The following is a 16,812-nucleotide window of genomic DNA, read 5'->3' as shown; positions in this document are numbered from 1 at the left end:
GGGTGTCCGTTCATTACCATAAAATATTATGAGGAAACATATTCCTTTCTTGCAGATAACAAATAAGATCACACAGCTGGTAGATGCTTCAGCTTGGATGTGAACTTGAGTCTGACTTCAAAGCCAATGTCTTAACCAATGTCTTAATTATATAGTAGTGGCCCCGCTGTGAACTAAAACAGGTACAGGGTCAACCTTGGGCTTTGTAAAAGCTATGCGGCAGCTGCATCACATCTCAGAAACTCGACTGAAATACATTTAAACCATCTATTTTTAGAGGCCTTTATTCAAAAACAAGAATCAGTAAACAGACTTTAAGATCATGAATCAACAGACTGAGAAAATCCGGTGAAATTTTGTGTGTGACTATAACAGCTTCCCATGCATTGTTCATGGCATAGAACTTAAGGGCACGCACTCTGGAGCCAGATCGTCCAGGTTTTTCCTTCGAGCAAGTTGTTTTACCTTTCCCCACCTCTGTTTTCTCCATCTGTAAAATGGAACTAATAAACATAGCCACCTCCCAGGGAAGTTGTGAGGATTGAAATAACACATAAGGACCTGGCCTGACGCACAGTAGCTGTGCATTCATTTTGTAACCCAACCAGTGTGACTTTGCTCCTTGGTGAGTCAAAAACTCCAAGTGAGTTTTTGCACAAAGAAAGGAAATCATGTGAGGAATCGCTTCCAAAGCTTTGACTCCCCAGAGAGGGTGAATGGATTAGGATGAATATTTAGATCAGGAAGTCTTGTCACTGGATTAGAGGCGGCTATAAGGTCACACGTGTGCCTTAAGGAAAAATGCCTATACATACGTTGTATGCTATGCAAATGAGGCTGAGGTGCCTCCTTGGGTGGAGATTGTAGTATTAAAAGAGGTAAAACTAACTGCCAGTCATTCCAGGACTCACTCCACAGTCCATCTGCGCAGGCCTGGGTCACGGGGTTAGCTCAAGCAGTCTGGGTGGCCTCGGCCAGTGGGATGCCTTGTCAGGACAGTCACCATCACCCGAGGGGTGGTTTAGGGTCTCATTTGCCTGAGTTAAGAGGCAAACCAGAAAGAAGAGCTTAGGGAAGAATGTAAGATAAAGGTTAATGAGTACAAGCAGGTGGACATTAAAAGTCAGGTCTGGGGTCTAGCTGGTGACAGTTTTAGTTGTTGCATTTGTAACTATTTTTATGACTATACCCCCACACTCTGTCCCCAGCTGAATGACAGACACACTTCATATTTGCCACCCTCTCTTTGTGGTCTTCCGCTCAAGTATGAAAAGCAGCCCCTTCTGTATCATCACCTCTGGGGATAATTGGAGTGACTCTTTGCCCCTAAATATAAGCACTTTCTCTCTCCTGGCCTCTGCTTTTGCCTTGTCCTTTCCCACCGCATTGTACGTGCCTACAAGGGGTTTGTTAGACTAATTTGAACTGAAGTCTGCTCTCAGCTACTAGGGAAACCCACTCTCTTTATTTTATTCCTTGATGTTATCATTAACTCTTAGCATCTCCATCCGCCTGATATCAGATTCCCCATAAGCCCCACTTCTGGGCCCCACAGAGTCATTAATGTGTTCTCCAAGACCAGTAGTTCTGAACAGAGCAGCGGTGCACCTTGTGAAGGAGGTGTTTGGTGCATATCGTTGGTTGGCGCGTATTTAGGAAGCGTTTCAGAGACTGGAGGCAAAGATGCCACACCTAGCCCCGTGCACCTTGCTGCCTCACCCATCCCACCTGATCTTACTGTGGGCGCATGATTATCTGAGCAGAGCATCTCACACTGTTTTACGCAGAAACTCAAAGTATTTTTGGGATGGTTTTAATGTAAGCTGAATTTGGTCAGAATTTTTTAAGGGAAGAATTGAGCTTTGTTTTGTTTATAGTTTCACCAAGAATTGCTCCCCATCTGAGGAAAGCACGCCATTGTTTGTAGCGGTCTTCATTATATTTGAGTCTCCAGCACAAGAAACCTGTAAGAGTCTGTGTTTATAGTGTCACAGCTGTGGTCATTCCACGGTGCAGGCATCTGACCACTTCGTTACACCCTGTAGGAGAGTAATGCCTGAGAATTTGCATATTGACAAGCGTATTGTTCTATTACAAATTACACATATATTTCCTTTCCTATAAGTTTATATATTATATGTATTTTTTTGAAGTTGGTATGTGTGTGTGTTTCAGGGGTCCCCAATACCACCCCTAAGTTTAACGATCTGCTAAGAGGGCTCACAGGACTCAGTATTTAGTTGTGCTCACAGCTAAGGTTTATTGTAGTGACAGGATACAAAGCAAACTCAGCTGTCGGCACAGGGGCATAGAGTGAAGTCTGGGGAGACCTGCACAAGCTTTCAAGGGAACTCTCCTGTTTGAGTCACACAGGATGCACCTGCTTCCCCAGTGAGTTGTGACAGCACATATGAAATACTGTTGACCAGAAAAGCTCATACAGCATCAGTTCCCAGGGTTTTTAATAGGGCTGGTCAGGTAGGCACCCTCTGCCTAGCACACACCCAAATTCTAGACTCCCAGAAGGAAAGCAGGTATTCTGCATGAGCCACATTATTTGTATAAACAATTTAGGCACAGTCAGCTACCATGATCAGTAAGCACAGTAGGAACCTTCTGTAATTCAGATTCCAGCCCAGGGCCTATGTTATAAGCAAGCCTTTTAAGAAATAGCAGTCAGGCCTGCAATGTTAATTCTTTACTGTATAGTAAGTTATAATAACTGTGAAAATCACTGGCATGCGGCAAATGGGGAATTAAAAAATATTTGTTTACAAGGGGCACTAGGTTTGATAGATTGAAAACCATTGTCTTAAACAAAATAACCCTCCACCCCCACATATCTACATTTAGCATGCCAGAGATATAATTATTGGTTTCATGTGCCCCAAATCAAATTTTAAAGCAGAGGTTAAGATTTTTTAAAATATGCATTGCTTCCATCTACTATCAACAGTCTGTTAATGAAAGGTAGCAAACAGAATATTTCTCCTCTTGTATTAGGAACAAATCTAGAATGGCCAGTTTTTCCCTACCTTTTTACCTGTGAATTCCCTGTTTTATAGTAATATAATAAATGGCAATTTCTCTGTTATTAATACAATTCTATCACTTACGGGGCACCTGGGTGGCTCAGTTGGTTACGGGTCTGACTTCGGCTCAGGTCATGATCTCGCGGTCTGTGAGTTCGAGCCCCGCATCGGACTCTGGGCTGACAGCTCAGAGCCTGGAGCCTGTTTCGGATTCTGTGTCTCCCTCTCTCTCTGACCCTCCCCCATTCATGCTCTGTCTCTCTCTGTCTCAATAATAAATAAAGGTTAAAAAAATTAAAAAAAAAACACAATTCTATCACTTACTACTTCTGTAGTAAATCTGAACTTTAATTTTTCTACTAAATCTGAAAATCTCACTAATTATGGGTTAAAGACACAATTTTAACTTGAGAAGTATCATTCCAGCATCAGGGCCAAGTGCAAGGCATGTAATACAAATGAAAGTATAATTCAGTGTCATCAGGTCACCTCTGATAGCCCCCTGGTTGACACCATACTGTGGATTAAAATAATAGCTCCAGCTGGCCCTTCTTCAATACGATATGCATAAACAACAGGTGTGCTGGTTAATTGTTTTCTCATCATGGTGCATATTTCACACCCCATAACTCCCAAATGAAATACCAAAAGAATACATAAAATTAAATGATTCAAAGATTTAAAGGGTTTATGTTTTTTTATGGAAGAGTGGGAATCCATTGAAATATTTAGAAGGAACTATAGCTATAACCGTTATTATTAATGCCCCTAAAGTTACAATATTTATGTTTGCTTTAAAAATTCACACTTGAAGATCACGCACACACACACACACACACACACAATGAGGCAGGTACACATGCAAGGAAGGTGTACTTGGAGTTTAGAAAAGGAAGAGTTTATCACACATCTTCTTTTAAGGTTTGTTTATTTATTTTTGAGAGACCAAGAGAGAATGTGAGCAGGGGAGGGGCAGAGACAGGGTGAGACACAGAATCTGAAGCAGGCTCCAGGCTCTGAGCTGTCAGCACAGAGCCTGACTCGGGGCTCGAACCCATGACAGCTCAGAGTCTGATGTGGGGCTCAAACCGATGAATCGCAAGATCATGACCTGAGCCAAAGTCAGAGGTTTAACCTACTGAGTCACCCAGGTGCCCCTCACATACCTTCTTTTAAAGGAGCACTTGAAAGCTCCCCTGGAAGTGTAGCATTACGTGACAATGACCTTCTGTTCTTCCATTGCTGTTTTCAAACTAAGCTTTGACCTTTGCAAGTGGGAACTGGAACAGGACTGTCTCAAAGGGACCGAATCAGCATTGACACTTGTAGCCATTGAGTACTCTCCTTGTTGCTCCCCCTACTCTCCACACATTTCCATCCAGATGAGCCTGAAGTTATGTTAAGTGACTTTTAGCACAGAAGCATGTTGTGGAAGATTCGGTGTTGCTATCTTTTGTGGAAGTAAGCGTTTTGCTGGCGCAAATCCATGTGGCTTACTTCTCTCATCCCATGGTAAGACCAGGGGTAGTAGTTAAAATGAAACATGAACAACAGTGAAACTTGGAACAGCTAGTCAAGCAATCCACCTCCTTTGTACTAAAGTCTCCTAATGTCCCCTTTCTTCTCCCAAATGACTTGCCTCTGTTACAGTGGCTTGATACTGGTGGCTTTGGAGTCCTTGTGGAAAAGCCCTGTCACTACTGAATGAATTTCTATTGACTTTGCTGAGGTTGTGAAATAGTATATTCAGAGATAAAATCAGATTCTTAATGTAACTGAAGAGGCCATTAATGCTTTAACTCTTAGTCACCTCCCCGCACCCCTAGTTTTTTTTGGCTTCCTCTTAAGGGCAGTCTCAGCAATGCAGACATGTGAATTGTATCATTAACTAGGCTTGTCATAAACTATGCCATCTGTCATTATCATACATTAAATTTTTGTGGGTGGTCATCCTGGAAGTTCATATTAAATTTGGTGGCTTACCTTGAACACGCTATGTTTCATTAGCTACTCACCTGTGTAGAGACACAGGAGAGAGGGATAATTTGTCTATGTCCCATGGGCAGTACAAGGACAGCTATAATAGTATGAATTAAAGACCACTTAACTGCGCTTGAAGTAGAGAAAGTTGGCCTCAGGATATCATCCCACTGAAATCAGTATTGCTTCAGAGATCTCTAAGACATTGGCCTACCTGAGACTACTTGCCTCTCAAACTTGTTCCTTCTGGCTGACATTTTAAGTTGACTCATTGAATCAGTCAGGATGGGCTATGGTAAGCTGTAGTAACAAACAACTGCAAAATATATGTGGCTTCAGACACAAAGATTTGTTTCTTATGCTAGATTACTTTTGTAGGTCAGCACGGGAGCCAGCCACACATCTTAGACACTCAGGAGACATTACTGATGGAGTAGCCACCATCTCAAACATTGCCAATCACCAGGCTGAGAAGAAGAGAGCTATGGATGGTTTCACATCACTATTAAAAATGCTTTGGTCAGACTAAGTATATGGCCCCACTCAACCATAGAGATGTTAAGAAACACAAGTAGACATGTCCCGAGAAGGAAAGAGAATTGGACATATTTAGTAAGTAGCATTCATGACCACCACACTCAGCTGACACCTTTCTTCCTTATTTCTTCTACCCCAGATACTAGAAAGACAAATATGCTGTTTCTCAGCTTCCCTTTGTACTAAGAGAGTCCAGGTTGACCTGCTTCTGGCCTATGAGACCTTTGTGGAAATCTGCTGTGGGGATTTATGGCAAGCTTTTGTTTTCCTGATAAAAGGGGTGAAACACAGCTATAGTGTTCATTTATGCTTACCCCTTCTTCCTATCTGGAAGGTGGAGGCAATGCCAGGAAATATAGCAGCTATCTTAGCATGAGCCTTCACACAAAAGATGGCAGAACAAGACAGGAATGAGAAGAGTTTGACTTCCTGATGATATGAATGAACTACACCACCAGCTCTGGACTGCCTACCTCCAGACATCTTGCTGTGTGAGAAATATAAACGCTACTATAAGCTTATGACACTGTAAGTCAGGCTTTTTGTGTTGTTGCTGTTGTTGTTGACAGCTGAATGCAATCCTGAGAGTCCTTATTTTGAAATTGAAAAGGAAAACTTTCCATTTGGAAGGATGTGTTACCCACAATTACCCCAGTGAAATTAAAATATGGTTGAGAGATTGCTAATACATGCTCCTGTTTTAGACCCTTTGCCACAGGTCTTTTGGGTGTCATTTCATGTGAGCTTGCTTTGTCAGTATAAGCTAGGTTATGATGTACTAACAAATAACCCCCGTAATCTCATTGACCACCTAGCTCCGAACTTCTTGCTTTGTAAGAATACAGATGCCTAAGATTTGTTTATGTCTAAGCCCCTTAGAGTCAGTTTTTCTGTTTCTTACAGGTAGGTGCAATCTTGTCTGAGGCTGACACAGTCTTCTTTATTCTTGAATTTAAACAGATGCGCTACCCACAGTCTGTTAATGTTTTCAGGTTTTTTGATGAAGGGCTATCTGTAGAGATGATTCCATATAATGCTTTAAGAATTTCCAGTATATTTCCCATGGTCAGCTCCATCCATCTGAGAAAACAGACAAAAAACTGCTGAAAATGTCTTCTAAAACATTTTTCTTTCTCTTTCCTCTTTCTATATTGAAGAACTCTCTAAAAGAAATTCTTTAATAAAAGTGTAAAGCTTCCATTCTGTGATAAAAAATTAAGTCTTGTTTTCATGTTTTATTGGGGTAGCTGGGACACTTACAGAATAAAATCTGTTAGAAATAAAATGATAAAAAGGAAGAAAAGAGACCATGGTTCTAAAAACTTTATAAAAGCCTTGAAACTATGAGAATATCTCTGTATCCTGAGAATTTACAGAATGTGCTGAAGTCTCTCAAATTCAAAACACTTGAGAACAGAAACTGTAACTTGTTCAACATTAACCTTGACAAATCCGGGTTCTGTCATGTGAATGAATGAACACCTCCACTCTTGAGATCTCAGGACCTTGAACATCAAAATTGAAGTAGGGTAGCAGAAAATTATCTTTATCTCTTTCTCCCTTCTTCTACCTTCCATGCCATCCCTATTCTCTCTTTAAATTTTTAATAGATTACATGAATGACTTTGACAAAAAATCTAATGAGAAAATCTCTTCAAAAGCACTGTCAGCTTCCTTACTTGTCACCACCCGCACTCCCCGGAAGGACGGCACTTTGCTTTATGACCATGTATTGATCTCTAATATCTTTATTGAGCCTTGTCTCTTCCTTGCCTCCTACAGGCAAAGGGTGAGAGTTAGATAATAGTATTAATTTTCCAGACATCTGCACATGTTTTAATGGCCTTTTGAAGTTTGAAAATAGTTTCTCTGTGAACCCACCACAGGGCTAAAATGCCATTAAGGCCTAGATTGCAACGATACATAACAATCATAGCTGTAGAGCTCAGCTTGGCAATGAAAAGAAAGCTCATTTATTTTAGTGGAGATTCAAATTAATGTACATTCCTTGCCCAACCAGAGCCAGCATTACCAGGTGCTGGAGGTAACCATCAGGACCCAGGATGGCTGAAATCCACCCATTCTTCCTCACACATGTGGGAAGTCAGAGCCACAACAGAACGTCTCCACATCACAAACGACGTGAGATGGAGGGTTCGGGAGTAGTGATGTAATTGAGGCTGATAACCATGTTTTAGCCATGGCCCAGTTTTTTTTAGACCAGAGAAGCCTTTGGTCCCCTTCTCAGAACAATGCTATTACATGCACAAAGACATGGGATTATAAAAGGAAACCGATTATACTGAGGTGCCATTACTAAGGTGTTGAAAAATATGTAAGATGAGCTTCATTCCTAAAGCATGAAATAAAAAGCTCAAATGGAAGTTCTAACTTAGTTCTTATGTAATAATTCCAATATATAATATTTATAGGTATTACTACAACTGCAATGTGACATGAAGATGTCTGTGATCTCTTGTAGTGACAGAGTCACCAATTAATACCACTGTAGTTTCATGCCTACATTCACAACTGAAGGAAATGTTAATTTTTTTAATTTTTTTTTTTAACGTTTATTTATTTTTGAGACAGAGAGACAGAGCATGAACGGGGGAGGGTCAGAGAGAGAGAGAGACACAGAATCTGAAACAGGCTCCAGGCTCTGAGCTGTGAGCACAGAGCCCGACGCGGGGCTTGAACTCACGGACTGCGAGATCATGACCTGAGCCGAAGTCGGCCGCTTAACCGACTGAGCCACCCAGGCACCCCAGAAATGTTAAATTTTAGTTCAAGTTTGGTGAAACTAAAGATGCATTGTTTTTTCCTCCAAGTTCACAAAGGCTCTGAATTCTACTCATGGATCTCTGAGCTCTCACATTAAGGAACCCCGAGAGTCTGTATATTTCCTAGGAATTGCAGGCCTGTGTAGATACGAGGATAATTATTTATTCTTTCCATGCAATGTTTACTTAATACCCTTGAGTTGTTCTCTCTAGAGTAGGGATGCATCCTCTGATGACAGCCACCCTGTTTTTGTTTTTGTTTTCTTAGCTCTCTTACAAATGATGACCACTTGTGGGGCTAGAAGCACTTTGGAGGGTTTGTTTCTCCCCCTTTACACAAAACTACCTGGCCAGGTTTGGGAAGCCTACCAGAGACCCTGACATGATCACCTGCTCTACCTAGCTGGCAAAAGTCACCATGTGGATGGCACCTGTTTCATAATTTGACATTGGACAGTCTCTGAGAGGAAAGGACAAATGGTTCTAAGTAGTATTGTGTGCACTTACCTTAAGATTATCGCTGGTTCCTCCATGGGGCATAGTTTTTACAAAGAGGATGTTCAAGTATAATTATCTGGGAATTTCTTAAAATTTGAGGAAAGTCAGATTTAAAACCAGGAGAATTTTCTGTTTCTTGTAACAGACTAGAGGAACTGGTTTGGCTTGTCCCATTACATAGTGACAAAGCAGCATTTGATAGCAGCAGCCTATGTGATAAAATGATTATGGCAGCAGTGAGAAAGAATCTAATAAGGAAATTGATCTGCAGATTCCAATTCTGTAAGAGCCAACATCAATCAACATAAATGTCAATAATGAGATCGTACTGAAAACTGCCTAGTTCTTTCAGAGGGTTCTAGGGTCTGGTGACAGATTCAAGAAGTAAATGTGAAAAAAGAATTTAAGAGGTTCACAATTACTCCACTGACCAGCAGCAGGCTACATGGTTCTTTGCTGGCACATGACAGTCTGTCTTGGCCCAGGCTAAGGTTAATTGGACATTGCTAAAGGATTTTCATATTGAGAGATATGTGATAGTGGTACCACATGGTATAATATAATAATAGCTGTTTTTATACTTGGCAATTATAGCTACACACTACAGTTTAGGGAGGGGAATAGGAGAAACTTGGTGCTGTGACTTATATGTATCCTTTGGGAGGCCATGTCTAGATAGTGCAGTGGCAAAGGAAACTGTCTGTTCTCAGAGATTTATCTGGAAAGGTTATATGGGTAGAATTCTGAAGTCATTATTTGCCATTTTATATAACTTCATTGTTTGTCTGCCTAGGGTTTTTACTAAGAACTGCTCCTTGAATCTGTCATGTTAGAGACCATGAATAGCAACAGGACAAGTATAAGTGAATTTCAGGATTGGGAACATCAGGGAGTGTTATGACAAAGGGGTTGCTAAAGAGTAGGACAAGAAATGGGGCTCTTGTGTGGCTCAGTCAGTTCAGCATCCAACTTCGGCTCGGGTCATAATTTTCCAGTTCACAAGTTCGAGCCCTGCTTCGGACTCTGTGCTGACAGCTCAGAGCCCTGAGCATGCTTTCAGATTCTATGTCTCCCTGTCTCTCTGCCCCTCCCCCACTCATGCATGCGCCCTCTCTCTCTTTCAAAAATAAACATTACAAAATAAAGAGTGGGACAGGAAAGTCAGGTGGGTGGGCACAGAAATGAAAATGTGAATATAAGACACAGCTCAGCTTACTTTCACCTGGAGCCATCTTGATGTCTCAGCAAGGGATTCCTCCCATGTTTCCTGTCCAGGCAGGAGCATTTTCCAGGATATGGGCAATCTTCCTGTAGGAACAGGAAAGGAAATAAGTGGAAACAGGAGGGACTTAGAACAAGCCACTCTTACCTAACATTCTGATTATAAAGCAGCTACCTCAGAATTGACAAAACTGATTTTCCAAGAAATATTGACCCCACTCTCCCTTGCTCTGTGTATTTTTTTTTTTTTTTCTATCTCAACTGGATACCCTGCTATTGGCATTTTCTGGAGTTTGGGGTCTCGTGTTGCAAATTATCATCACCTACATGCTACCGAAATGGTGGCTTTTCACTGGAAATGATATTAGGAAGCTGTCTCAGGACTTCTTTTTGGTTTATACTATCAGGCATACTTTTGGCACTGACACTAATTGAGGGTAGATGCAAGAGGGAGTGGGAATCAGGCTATTCTGTCTTTGAAAATTATGTTAAGATTCAAGTCTACTCTTACCTCAGCAAGCTTAGCAAAGGGAACATAACCAGATCTTTTTCTGGTCTGGGAGTATCTTTCCGAGTCTAATAATAAATAATCAGAGAAGATAAGAGCCAGGGTGGACTTCTTGGGTGCAAATCTGTACAGTCACACAGAGGCTAGAAGGGCCCTGTGCTTGATATAATACTGTTCTGTCACCACTGTGAAATTCTTAGTATCTTTTTTTTTTTTTTTTTTTTACAAATGGTCCCCTGCATTGCACAAGTTATGTCACTGGTTATGAAAATAGCTAACATTTGTTGAGCATTTCATGTGTCCAAACCCCTTGGTGAATTGAATTCTTACCACAACCTTATAACTCCAGAGTTCCTTCTCTTGAACATCAAATCTGCAATGAGGCCCTTTGAGTTGATGTTGTTACTATTATCCATAAAGGAAACTAAGGCTCAAAGGGTACAGTAACTTGCCTTAAATTACACAAAGCCAGGATCTGAACCCAAGCCGGATCATACCTTGGCCATGTGCCAGCCTTGCCTCCCTGGTTATGGATGTGGCAAATGGGGAAGGGAGTAATGTGTAAACTCAGACCCAGGATTTATCCTGAATGTTTAAAAGCTAGTTTTCTAGTTGTTGATCATCTTTGTCTTAAATATGTCAGGTAAAAAGGTAATAATAAGTAAGTCAGCTAATCAAGGGTTGGGGTTCATTGGATTCCAGTTGATGGAGGTGTCCAGGTGATGCGATGAACATGGCCGCAGTGCGTGGGCCCGGACTCCATCCTAGCCTAGCTCAGTGACTTGCTGGGCTAGGTGACATCTTCCGGGAACCAACCATCGGCTTTCTGAATAAGTGACTCACATTTTACACGCTGACTGTATTTTTATGTACTCAAGTTGGAGGGCGTCTTATTCCATTAGTTTTTGATCAATATAAAAGTATTTATGAAAAGAAATTTACCATCCCACATAAAACAGCTGAACAAAAAAAGTAAAGATTTATATGTAATAAATGTTTTGAAGCCATTTAGAATTATTAACAGGGACATTTGGGGAGAAATCTTTACAGTCTGCGACTCACAGTCTTGGGGAAAAAATTTTTGTCTTTAAAACCAGCTGATGATTAACAAGTGTTCAAAGCAGACCCTTAATTTTATAATAATAATTACTTCTTGGGAATCTGGATCCTCTCATCATTTCTCAAATGAGTATAAGAGCAGTTTCTTTGCTCCATATGCTCATTTCTTTGTAATAGTTATTTATATATCCATAACCAATTCCTTTGAAAAGTAGGAAATCACTTTTGGTATTCTGAGGTTGAAAATGCTGTCCATGATCTGAAGTATAAGGAAAGCTCGAGAAAGGTTACTTTGCATCTTTTAAGAAAGTTTCCATCAAAGCAGTTTATGAAAATTAATAAATCTTGAGGGATTTGAGAAGATAGGATAATTTTAGGATTATTGTAACTGGTGACTGTCTCAGAAGAAAACAGAGAGATTATGTTATTTGTATTTATGCATCGGATATCCATTTAATACTTCACAATTTCCACCCTGGGAGATTAGGAATTTCTCTTTCCACCTTCTTCCTCCGTGCCTGATTCACAAATACATAAACGTTTACTGAACATGCTTGATTAGAACAAAGTGTTGTCTGAAGCAAAAAAAAAAAAAAAAAAAGAAAGAAAGAAAGAAAAAGAGTAGAAACACTGTTTCATGTCTTGTAGAGAACATGCCTTTTTACTGTATTCTCTGATGCACTTGTAACTCCCTAATCTGTCATACAAATGTTTGTAAAATCATATCCATTTACTTTTCTCTTGGATGTTACGTTTGAGTCTTTAGTCGATTTGCTGGAGGATTTGCTGGAGAAACCAAGGAGCGATTTTGACTTGAAAGTCTGGCATCACTTCTATTTCACATTCTGTTTTCAACAGCCTCTCTTAATATGCCGGGGAAAAAAATCCACAAGATTGAAATTTAAATATAGAATATATTTAGCAAACTAATAGAAAAATAAAAATAAATCCACTTGACTTGATAAATCCTACGTAATAGCTGAAAACTGCCATTTGCCAAGAAATGATTTAGCTTAGTGAAATGTATTTTACAGCTAATCCTTTAATGTCTGTTTAACATATTACCTTTCCCACTGTTAATATTGAACAGTATTGTAAGTTAGTAATTTTATGCCCTATATTTCAAATTGCTATTAGGGAGCCACATAAATAACAATTTTCAACTGCTTGTTTGTAACACCATGAGGCATTTCTTACCATGGGGTAAAGTAACAGTGGATTTAAAAAACTGCCGTGGGGATAAAGCCACAGGGAAACTGATGTGGATCTGTGGCAACAAAGCCTATAAAGCAAACTGAAGTAATAAGTCTGAAACCTGATAATGTACAACTTAGTATTAACTATCAGGGGCAGTGAGACTATGGGCCCTCGTTGAACGTTCAGCCAGAAATTGAGTTTACGTAATACATCTTCACAAATATTAAATGAGTGGGACTCCAGGAACTTGTCCTATTAGAACAAGGACACTGGCCTATAAAATGCAGATGAGTGCATAGCACAAAAGTCATTTTCATGGGCGTCTGATCTAGTCCTTAACGCTAGACTCCATGCCAGGAAGTGCCATGAGGGTGAATCCTATAGTCTGTGAAGGCCCCAGCAGATATCTCCCAAACTCTGAATTTCACTTGTTCTCAGCTTTCTTTTAATAATGTAAGGAGGCACACATCTTATATATAATTCTCCTTTTTTTTTTTTGGTTTTGTTTTTTTGTTTTGTTTTGTTTTTTTGTTTTTTGTTTTGTTTGTTTCCAAAACACCAACAAGACCTTTCCCCTTCCTTGGAGTTTAATCTTCTAGTGCTAGGCACTCTTTATTTTGATGTCTCCTTGTTGTACTTGCAAGAAGAGAGTAGGGCCCAGGTATGATTTCTTGCCAACAGCCTGGAAAAATGAACCCCTTTGGTTCACCAAGGGAGTCACCCTGTGTCTTCTTGATTAGCGATTAGAGACCTCTGGAGTGCTAGCAGCAATCTGCACAGTTTTAGCATGCAGCGGTGAAGTAAGCATCATAGGTTGAACCCCCTGCCTTCCCTGCAACCAAGAAGCACCCCTCAAAGGCACAGAAGCTCTGTGTGTCTCCACTGTGTCTGCATTTCCTTCCAGGGACCCTTCCAGTCCCTTCTTATAGACCTCGCCTTGCTTGTTTACATAGATAAGAGTAATGGAGGCCACAGCTAAGTTCAGCATTAGGAGAAAATGTGGGCCTGGCAAAGGGATAAAGGGGAAAGCATGTGCCTTGGAGACAGTGATGAGTTCAAGTCCCAGCCCTTACTACTACTCACTGTATGACTTGCCACAGATTTCTTACTGCTGAGATGTCTCTCTCATCTTTTGGCCTCCATGGTCTTGCTCAACTGTTTGCAGAAAGATGTCACACTCTTTCATCTCTGGACCTTTGCATACGTTCTGCCCAGAAGGCCTTTTTTTTCTCCCCCTCCTTTCTTGGTTCCTTCACCTGAGTCATCATTTCTTGTTCCTACATTCTCAATTCAGCTATTTTTCTCAGGAAAGCCTCCATGGAGCCTCCTGCTGAGATTTACATGGCACATGACAGGGTGCCCGATGGCTTGTCTTCCTACCTGTGCCTTTGGGGGTGGGGACTGTGTTTGTTCATCGTTGTGTCCTAGGTAAGATATCACAGTGGCAGAGAATGTGGTGTCCTAAAAGGTCATGTGGCAGGATTCTCGCACAGAGTCATGACATGGAGGCTTTTCTTTTCAGGAAGTAACTTTATTTGTGCCAGTATGGCTCAGTTGGGTTGGTACCCTAGAAACTTAGCCCTGAATGCCATGTGGCATAGTTTTTTAATACCTTTTTTACTTCTTTGTCTCCCATATATGGTAACACACAAACATGTGGTCTGATTAAGTGCTCTCATGTTAGAAGGTCGTGAGGGATGTTGTCAGGTATGCGTATAGCCAGGTTGCCTTGAGGTTTTTTGTTTTGTTGTGTTTTTCCTTAGGGAGGGGACCCTATCACAGGCAGGCGTGACATATGAGTCCAGGTTCAAATCCCTGACTGAACAGGACCTCACCTGCTCTTGTTCTTTAAATTTTCTCATTTGAAAAATCAAAGTTATAATAGTTTCTACCTCATGAGGTGATTATAAGGATTAAATTAGAAAAAAATAATAGGGGACCTAAGCACAGCACCTGGCATGTAGTCTATAAATGTTTGCTGTTTTTCTCGTTAGTTTTATTTTAAGTTAGATCCAAATTTATATACAAAATTGTGTTTTCCAGAAAGAATGTGGAGCTCTAAAGAGGAAATAAAAACATCACCAGTACCAATAAGATTACTGATCATAATAATAATGAAATAATAATAATGAAAGTATGTTTTCTGATAAATGAATTAATGATGTTTGAGTGTAGTAAGGAAAGGTATTACATTATACTTCGAGGTACTTCTTTTTTTAATCTTACATGGTTTGTCTTGTCTACTTAATTTGTATTGTTATTTTTGTAAATTTTATGTAACAAACCATCATAAGCCAGTTCCAATTATAGAAATTAAGAGAATGAACCCTGCACTCATACTACCTGGGATACTATTTATGTGACATTAGACAAGATTTTTAGCTTCTGTACCTCAATTTCTTACCTATAAAATGGGAATGATGATGTCCTTACTATGGGTGATGATGAGCATTTCAAAGAATAATATACGTGAAAGACATACCTGATGCTAAACACAGCTCAGAAAATGTCTATAGCTACTGATGGGAGTGACCCAAATTACGGGCTAAACACTTAGGCAGAAATAAACAACTCACCTTGCAAAAGAGACCAATTCCCTCTCTTCATGTGAGAAGCAAACAGAATGTGGAAGTCTGGACTTAGAAGGACACATATCTGAGAAAGAATCCTGGCTCTACTTCTTACTGGAATATAACCTTTTGACTTTGGATCCCTTCCTTAGATTTGGTTACCTGAATTTCTTCATCCCTAAAAGTTAAGATAGTAACTTCTTCCACATTTAGCGTGAGGATCCATGAGATAGAGATTCAGGGCAGAGACTTCATACAGAGCCTTCGTACCCCACAGGGCGGGAAGTGATTCATTTCTTCCTAAGAAATGGTGTGTTCGACTCCAGTGGCCACCACCATAATTTCCAATAGGCCTGGTAAAAATAGCAGGCCAGGTCCCCCCCCTACCCCCGACCCCTGCCTAATTTCTTTAGTTCTATGAAATCAGAGGGAAAATTTGTCCCCCTACATGTAAAAAGCAAAAGCTTCAACAATCCAGGAAACTTCTCAAAAATAAAGCTTGATTAAAAATGTAAAATGCAGTGTAGATAATTTTACAAAACAGCAGGGGCAATTGGCAAGCACTTATTAAAGTACCTGTTAAAGTAATTAGTGATAAAAATGGAAGTTTCACCGCACTTCTGTATCTCTTAGATCCCAGAATAGGCTCAGGCTGTGCTGAATCATTTCCTGTCTCAGATCAGAGTCAGGGAAGAACACAAAAGGAAAGCTTCAGAGAGTCTTGAGATTATTCACAGGCAAGCAAGTGTGAATCACTCTTCGGAACTGGCTCCCCACCTGCCCACAGGTGGCCTGCTGTGGAACCCCTAACCCTACACTCCCAACATTCTGCCACTTCGCTGTTACATATTAAATATTTCTGAATCTTTTTTGTTGTTGTTTTATATAAAGAGACCAAGAGGTTTGGAAGCTTGAGAGTGAGAACTAAGCCCCTGTTGTGTGAACATTTATTACACAGAATGTTATCTTACTCATATGTAACTGTGTTACCAGGCTGACCCCCATCCCTCCCCACTTCTGCCTCCGTATCACCCTTACTCTACCATGATCTCTTTTGCATATTCTGCCTTAAAAATTCTTATGGTTTTTTTTTTTTTTTTTTTTTTTTTTTTTGTCTCATCTCTGTGGGCTCTTCATTGATATTGAGTGGGCTCCACTAATGAGCTTCCTTGAGTCTGTTCATAGTTCATAGTCAGGACTCTGTACACAGTAGATGCTTCATAAATGCTTCTTGTTGAGCTAATTAGAGTGGAGGTTCCCAAGGGCAAGGTCTGCTCTTTTCATCTCCATTCATCTTCCTGCTGGTTCTCACCCTGTGGGTCCTCGGGGCACTGTTAATGGAGTTTCAGAGGACAGGACAGATTTGAGATACTCCAGTCATCAGTTTAAGCTGCAGAAGTGCCCAAATGAACTTCCTAGTCACCAAA

The 16,812-nt window shown here is 40.4% G+C and overlaps 1 protein-coding gene and 1 long non-coding RNA gene across 11 annotated transcripts in view; one reads left to right on the top strand and one right to left on the bottom strand.

The window, feature by feature from the left end:
- The window catches only part of NCKAP5 (NCK associated protein 5), a 993,237-nt gene that overhangs the window by 836,099 nt on the left and 140,326 nt on the right, over positions 1–16,812 (top strand). The gene's annotated exons all lie outside the window — the stretch shown is intronic.
- Positions 5,603–14,208, bottom strand: LOC147578425 (uncharacterized). 2 transcript variants are annotated; one of them, XR_015255178.1, is made up of 4 exons: positions 13,899–14,208; positions 11,842–12,481; positions 10,047–10,138; positions 5,603–6,629 (listed from the first exon to the last, which is right to left on the bottom strand). It is a non-coding gene; the product is annotated as an uncharacterized LOC147578425 (long non-coding RNA). The 2 variants fall into 2 exon arrangements; XR_015255177.1 differs by having other exon boundaries at positions 11,842–14,208.

The sequence above is a fragment of the Puma concolor genome, chromosome C1, assembly GCF_028749965.1.
Source record: "Puma concolor isolate L17-30 chromosome C1, mPumCon1.1.hap2, whole genome shotgun sequence".
Lineage (NCBI taxonomy): Eukaryota > Metazoa > Chordata > Mammalia > Carnivora > Felidae > Puma > Puma concolor.
Note: the sequence above shows the minus strand (reverse complement) of the source record. Positions and strands in the feature narration are given on the sequence as shown.